The sequence below is a fragment of the Babylonia areolata genome, chromosome 18 (genome assembly GCF_041734735.1).
Source record: "Babylonia areolata isolate BAREFJ2019XMU chromosome 18, ASM4173473v1, whole genome shotgun sequence".
Classification (NCBI taxonomy): domain Eukaryota; kingdom Metazoa; phylum Mollusca; class Gastropoda; order Neogastropoda; family Buccinidae; genus Babylonia; species Babylonia areolata.
In genome coordinates, this window is record NC_134893.1 from 64425930 (window position 1) to 64433429 (window position 7500).

General features: G+C 46.6%; 1 protein-coding gene across 2 annotated transcripts in view; it reads right to left on the minus strand.

Moving 5' to 3' along the window:
- The window catches only part of LOC143292115 (voltage-dependent calcium channel gamma-1 subunit-like), a 99362-nt gene that overhangs the window by 91412 nt on the left and 450 nt on the right, over positions 1–7500 (minus strand). For both annotated transcript variants that reach the window (XM_076602304.1, XM_076602303.1), the window contains exon 1: positions 6846–7500. This exon is cut by the window's right edge and continues 450 nt beyond it. The gene's annotated coding sequence lies outside the window, so the exon portion shown is untranslated. The remainder of the gene's footprint in view (positions 1–6845) is intronic.

Below are 7500 nucleotides of genomic sequence, written 5' to 3' on the forward strand. Positions count from 1 at the left end.
TTTTTCTTACATGCCCTGCTGGAGTTTTAGAAAAATTTTTTCAATTATGTTTTCTTTCCAGCACAAAATGATTTTGTATAGCATAAACCAGACATTGACGATAAACTACAATAATTTTTTAAAACTAGATAATCGAAAGAGTATGGTTACCCATATTGCTTCTAGTTGTATTACTTTTCCTCACAGCATATTTCCATGCAGTATGACTGCTCTCCCCGCAAAAAAAAGCTACGTCACCATAACGCAGCGCCACCTCCCCCCCACCCCCCCACCCCCTCATCTGCAGGTGTATTTGTTAGGTTGTTTGACTTTTTAAACTCTCAAAGAGGATTATTTTCCTTCAGAATATTGCCAGGGATAATTCTTTTGTTGCCGTGGTTTCTTTTACGCGCGCTAAGTGCATGCTACACACATGACCTCGCGGGTTTATCATCTCATCCGAATGACAAGATCCTGATTCCCCCCAACCCCCCCCCCCCCCCTTTTATATGTACCCCTTGGGGATACTAAAAAAGAAACCTCAAGTACTTGAATATTTCAAGCCAGCAACATCTCCAATTTTCCTTCCCTGAAGTTCTTCTCAGTATATATATATATATATATATATATATATATATATATATATTAAAAACCAAACCAACCCACAAACAGAACGACTGCAAGTATAACAGGCCGAATTATTAAAACAAGATCGTTGACGCATTGTTTTAACCACCTTGGTGCTAACACTTCAAACATCTCACTTCAATGTCAACATTTTTGAATCGACCACTTTTTTCTTCAGCCAGACGCGGTGGCCATGGCAACGTTCAATTACGATATTTTGTCACGTTCTCGCTTCGGACACACAGAATTGATTGAGCACCCACTTGCACACAAAGAAGAAGAAGAAGAAGAAGAAGAAGAAGAAGAAGAAGAAAGAAAGAAAAAAAAAAAAAAAAAGAAAGGAAAAAAAAAGGTGGGGCCCTAGAGTAGATGATTGATTGAAATTTCGAATCTCCGTCGTCGTTTCGAAGGGGGAGGGGGCGGGGGGGGGGGGGGGGGGGGGGGGGGGGGCAGTTTATTGTATTGTATTTTTCTTTTTATCACAACAGATTTCTGTGTGTGAAATTCGGGCTTCTCTCCCCAGGGAGAGCGCGTCGCTACACTACAGCGTCACCCTTTTTTTTTTTTTTTTTTTTTTTTTTTAAAGATTTTTCCTGCGTGCAGTTTTATTTGTTTTTCCTATCCAAGTGGATTTTTCTACAGAATTTTGCCAGGAACAACCTTTTTGTTGCCGTGGGTTCTTTTACGTGCGCTAAATGCATGCTGCACACGGGACCTCGGTTTATCGTCTCATCCGAGTGACTAGCGTCCAGACCACCACCTAATTTCTAGTAGAGTGGAGGGGGAGAAAGTATCAGCGGCTGAGCAGTGATTCGAACCAGCGTGCTCAGATTCTCTCGCTTCCTAAGCGGACGCGTTACCTCTAAGCCATCACTGCACTTACTTGTAGCAGGTGTGAATCGCTTATTTCCTGTTTCACCCAGTCTTTGATGTTACTATCTTGTCGCCTTCCATGATGGCATTGGGTATTGATTAACTCACTCAGTACGGCCGCGCCAGTCCTCTCTTCTCCTCTACACAGACCCCTCGGATGTCCAGTGGGTGTCTGAACGACCCAACCTTTAACTTCCGTCGTCAGAATTGTGGTATCTTTGTCAACATTCACGTCTTCAGTATCAGAGCCTTCCGCTTGCAATATTTTGATGATGGTAACTGGGGTGAAACGCTGTTAACGTCGTCTCTTTCGCCGTTCGTATGGAGAGAGTTAAGAGTTTGACTCTTCGTCCAATTTTGCCTACCCGCCATTCCCGTTTTACCTATTCAACCTGCTCCGCACCCCTCCAACACACACACACACACACACACACACACACACACACACACACACACACACAGAGATGATGAATATATACAAACAAGATTGGGAAAATTTGTTTATGAATGCTGCTGCAGTTTACTGCATTAACTGATTGATTAATTGTGTGTTTTTCATTCGTTCATTCATTTACCATTGCACTTGTGTCTTATAAACCTTACGGTTTCATGACAATAAAATCTATTCTATTCTATTCACACACACACACACACACACACACACACACACACACACACACACACACACACACACACACTATCTCTCTCTCTCTCTCTCTCTCTCTCTCTCTCCTGCCCTGCTCTTTATGACTTGCGTCATGAGTATATTCCTGTGAAATTCCACTCAAACGCAAGTGTGTTTCGTTTGACTTTCCTGATGACAACTCACAACAAAACAACACTGAAGAAGTTTGTGTATTCACTTGTATAAAGCCTTTATGATGCGAGATCACATTCTGAGTTAAGAAATGCCGGGACTACTAACTATTACTCATTTATCAGACTGTTTTTAGTGTGTGTTTTAAAAAAAAATTGTATATGGATGAGATGTGTCTGTATATTGTACTGTATATATGTATTACTGATAACGAGAAGTCGAAAGTTATATATTTGTCCAATGTCAGGGTCACGGTATCATACTTCTGCTGGTAATCTTGATCTTTCTTTCTTTCTTTCTTCATCCAATCATTTATTATTTATCTATCTAGTTAGTTAGTTAGTTAGTTATTGTTTATTCGAGAGACCTGGCGACGCACCATCCACCAAGCTGTCTCCTCCTTCGAAAACAACCGCAGGGCCAGCCTTGAGGACAAACGCAGAAGGAGGAAGAACCACGACGCTGCAGCCGCGAACCCAGACCAGACTTTCCCTTGCAACCGCTGCGGCCGACTGCTTTTCCCGCATTGGCCTTGTCAGCCATGAGCGTGCCTGCATCAGACGTGGACAACGCCCTTCCTAGATCTTCGTCAGCGAAGCCAGGCCATGATGAATTCGTTTATCTTTTAGCGCTGCAGAAAACTCATAACCTATGCATGAGTTTTTAGTGAACAAGACCACAGTAACAACCAACAAACAAGGGCAGGGCCCGGAGAGGATGGGAGAGAGAGAGTGAGACAGACAGCCCGACAGCCAGACAGCCAGACAGCCGACAGCCCGACAGCCAGACAGCCAGACAGAGACTTGAAGAAAGAGATAGAGAGGCTGCAGCATCCAGGAACCCAAAACTGCCCTTGGTTTATACAAAGACTTCAACAAAGAACGGAGAGATCCCTAACAGTAGCCAACAGCTGGGCAGAAGATTACGTTCAGGAGATCGCGATAAGATAATTTTGCTGTAGTGTAGACGGACGGTAGGTTGGGGTGGTGTGTGGGGTGGTGATTGGAGGGGTGGAGGGTCGGGGGCAGGGCGTTGGTGAGGTGGAGGAGGAGGTGGGGGCGGAGGGTGGGTGTGGCTTTGCAAAGGGAGAGTTGCAGTGTTTACGTCCTTCTAAAGGCGTGTGGACTGACATCATTGACTCTGTTTGTTTGAGAGTTGACACAGCTGATATGTCAGGTTTTCTCCACGGTCTTATAAACAGATATTTTTAAAGTCCATAGTATTCTCTCTCTCTCTCTCTTGTCTCTCTGTCTCTGTCTGTCTGTCTGTCTGTCTCTCTCTCTCTCTCTCACACACACACACATCCACACACATGCATACATACATACATACCTACATACATACACATACACACAAACACACATGCATACACACACACACACACACACACACACACACACGCACATCCACACCCACACTCACCCCCCCCCCCCCCACACACACACACACACACTCACCCCCCCACATACACACACACACACACACACACACACACACACGCACATCCACACCCACACACTCACCCCCCCCCCCCCACACACACACACACTCACCCCCCTACATACACACACATACAACACACACACACACACACACACGCACATCCACACCCACACACTCACCCCCCCCCCCCCCACACACACACACTCACCCCCCCTACATACACACACATACAACACACACACACACACACACACGCACATCCACACCCACACACTCACCCCCCCCCCCCCCACACACACACACTCACCCCCCTACATACACACACATACAACACACACACACACACACACACGCACATCCACACCCACACACTCACCCCCCCCCCCACACACACACACACTCACCCCCCTACATACACACACATACAACACACACACACACACACACACGCACATCCACACCCACACACTCACCCCCCCCCCCCACACACACACTCACCCCCCTACATACACACACATACAACACACACACACACACACACGCACATCCACACCCACACACTCACCCCCCCCCCACACACACACACACTCACCCCCCCACATACACACACACACACACACACACACACACACGCACATCCACACCCACACACTCACCCCCCCCACACACACACACACACACTCACCCCCCTACATACACACACATACAACACACACACACACACACACACACGCACATCCACACCCACACACTCACCCCCCCCCCCCACACACACACACACACTCACCCCCCCACATACACACACATACAACACACACACGGTGTTCGTTCAGAAAACAACCAACATAAAAGCTGCTCTTTATTATCTTAACTATAATTATGTGACTGCTATAAATTGCCTCTGTGCGCGGGCGCGCGCGCACGCGTGTGTGTGTGTGTGTGTGTGTGAGGTGTGTGTGTGTGTGTGTCACGTGTGTGTGTGTGTGTGTGTGTGTGTGAGTGCTTTCGCGCGTGTGTCACAGTTAGTGCTTGTGTACGTGTGTCGGGGATGTAGCGCGTGGTATGTGTGTCTTTTACAGTAAAAAAGACCCAAAAAACAAAACAAAAAAAAACCAAAAAAATACCCGCTGCCTGGTCAAATTAAGGTAACTGATGTTTCGGGCTGGCAGGACTGAGGAAGTTGGAAGTAATCATCATCAGTCTCTGTGGAACTCTGTGGCGGATTCCGAGTCCGCATCTTGTCAGCCTCGCTGAGCTGCTTTATTGGGGAGAGGCCTGACTGAGCACTGATCGATGCTGCTCAGTACTGTCGCCGTGCACTGGCTGTGATAAAATAAATAGTGCCAGTGTTTAAAAGATCCCAGTCCTCAGTGGAGCACGCGGGGAGAGGGGGAGGTGGTGGGGAGGGGAGGGAGACGGGGGGAGGTGTGTGTGTGGGTGGGGGGGGTGGGGGTGGGGGGTGGTGAGGGTGGGGTGGGGGTGGGGGGCGTCACGGGGACGGGGGGGGGGGGGGGGTTGTGGTATCACGGTGACTAAAAATGTGATTCAGTGATGATCATACTGACTTTGTTGCTGTTTTGTATCATCGTCTTCGTCGTCAGTTGATGTCGGTTTTTTTTGTTTTTTTTTTTCTCTCTCTCTCTTTTCTCTCTCTCTCTCTTCTTCTTGTTGCTATTTCTAGTCTTCTTCTTCTTCTGATCATCTTCATCCTTCTCATCATCATCTTCCTCATCAATCATCATCATCACTCCTGATCATTATTTAGTATTAGTGGTCGTAGTGGTAGCAGTGGTAGCAGTAGCAGCAGCAGCAACAACAACAGCAGCAGGCAGTGGAAGTAGTAGGAGTAGTAGTCATAAGTTGTGGTAGTAGTAGTAGTAGTAGTAGTAGTAGTAGAAGTAGTAGTAGAAGGATACAGTGCCTTCAAGATCATAGTTACATCATATTACCTTTGTCACGGTTGTTGTGTTGTTTTGAACGGTTGTGTGTGTTCGTTTTCCCGCTTTTCACTAAGCTCCCTGATAACCTCCGTCATTCTGATTCCCTTGCATCTTTTAAATCTCGTCTCAAAACTCACCTTTTCCCTCAGCAATAAGTTCTGTTGTGGCAGGTCCACTTGCTGTGCTTGACAATGTGTGTATACATATGTACATGTGTACATAACTACATGCATGTATATGAATGTGTTGTGTGTGTGCGTGTGCGTGTGCGTGTGTGTGTGTGTGTGTGTGTGTATGCGCGCACGCGCACGTGTGTTTATGTATGTTTGTGCATGCCTATGTGTATGTGTTGAGGGTAGTTGTTAGGTACACATGTATGTTAAAATGCAGTATGTATGCATAGTGTGTGTGTATGTGAGGGGGGATTGGCACCGGGGAGGGGGGGGGGGGGGCCGGGGGAGGGTGCGGGGGGGGGGGAGATGTGTGTGTTGGGGGGATTGGCGGGGTGGGGTGGGGGGAGATGTGTATGTGCCAATGTGTGTGTGATGGGGATGTTTGTGTGTGTGTGTGTGTGTGTGTGTGTATGTGTGTGTGTGTTTGTGTGTGTGTGTGTGTGTGTGTGTGTGTGTGTGTGTGTGTGTGTGTGCATGCTAGTTTTTTTTTCCCAGCTTGCACATACATCCGTGTAGGTCTGCAAGTCGGTTTGTCTGTCAGTCTTTTATACTGTAACTGGAACCAGGATGTTGTTCTTATCTTTTCTTGTTTCTTTGACATAAAATTGACAGCTACATCTTTACTTGCCCAGAAACATGCGGCGAGGGAATACGTATCATGAGTTAATGAAAAGCAACGCTAACAACAGCAATAAGAAAAGAAAGAAAGAAAGTAAGAAAAAAAACAAAAACAAAACAAAACAAAACAAAACAAAAAACAACAAAAGAAAACAAATAAAACAAAACAAACAAAACAAACAAACAAAAAAAACCAACAACAAACAAACAAACAAAAAACAAACAAACAAAAACACGGCAAGTATTTGTAGGTGAATGAACGGACTGTAACCAAATCATTTGTGTCTGACTTTTGAACAGAATAAAAAGAAAGAAAGAAAGAAAAGAAAGAAAGAAAGAAAGAAGAAAGGCCATCGACCCGCGGTTGCCCCTTACCTGTACTGAGTCTCCAGACAGGCAGACCACAGTGGTGGCGGGCTGCAAAGCCTGAAGCAGGAATCAAGCCTCAGTCACTCCCCCCCCCTCAACACAAAATAACAACTGACTGAAGGCCTGGATGGCTCGGGGCTGGGCTGCACGTGCCAAACAACATTGACGTCCGTCCACACACACTACTGCTTGCCGCTGCTCAGTACACACAGTGCAGGTAGTAGGGTAGGTAGGTAGGTAGCCACTAGCCAGCCTCCACAAGTCAATACCACGTCGGCTACCTACAGCCCAGAGAGCCACCGCACTGTAAACTGGTCTCTGGCCAGGACTGTAGACTTTTCTTCTTCTTTTTTTATTGAGGCCCCGGCCAGGAAGTTATTAGTAGTGTTCTCGTCTCCGGCACAGGCTGGTTGGGCAGGACAGAACAGAAATAGGAACAAAAAAACAAAAAAAACCCCAAAACAACCACCAAAAAACCTAGTCACAGCAAAAGCTGGGACCAGCGAAGAATGAGAAGGCAACTCTATTGAATACTTGTGGGCCGCAGTTGTCTGGCCGGCCGCCGGGAATCAGCTGATGAAGACGACACTAATGAAGATATGGACAGTTGTCCGCAAACTGATGTCTGAATCAAGCAGCTTTGGGAGTTGTGACCGATGTC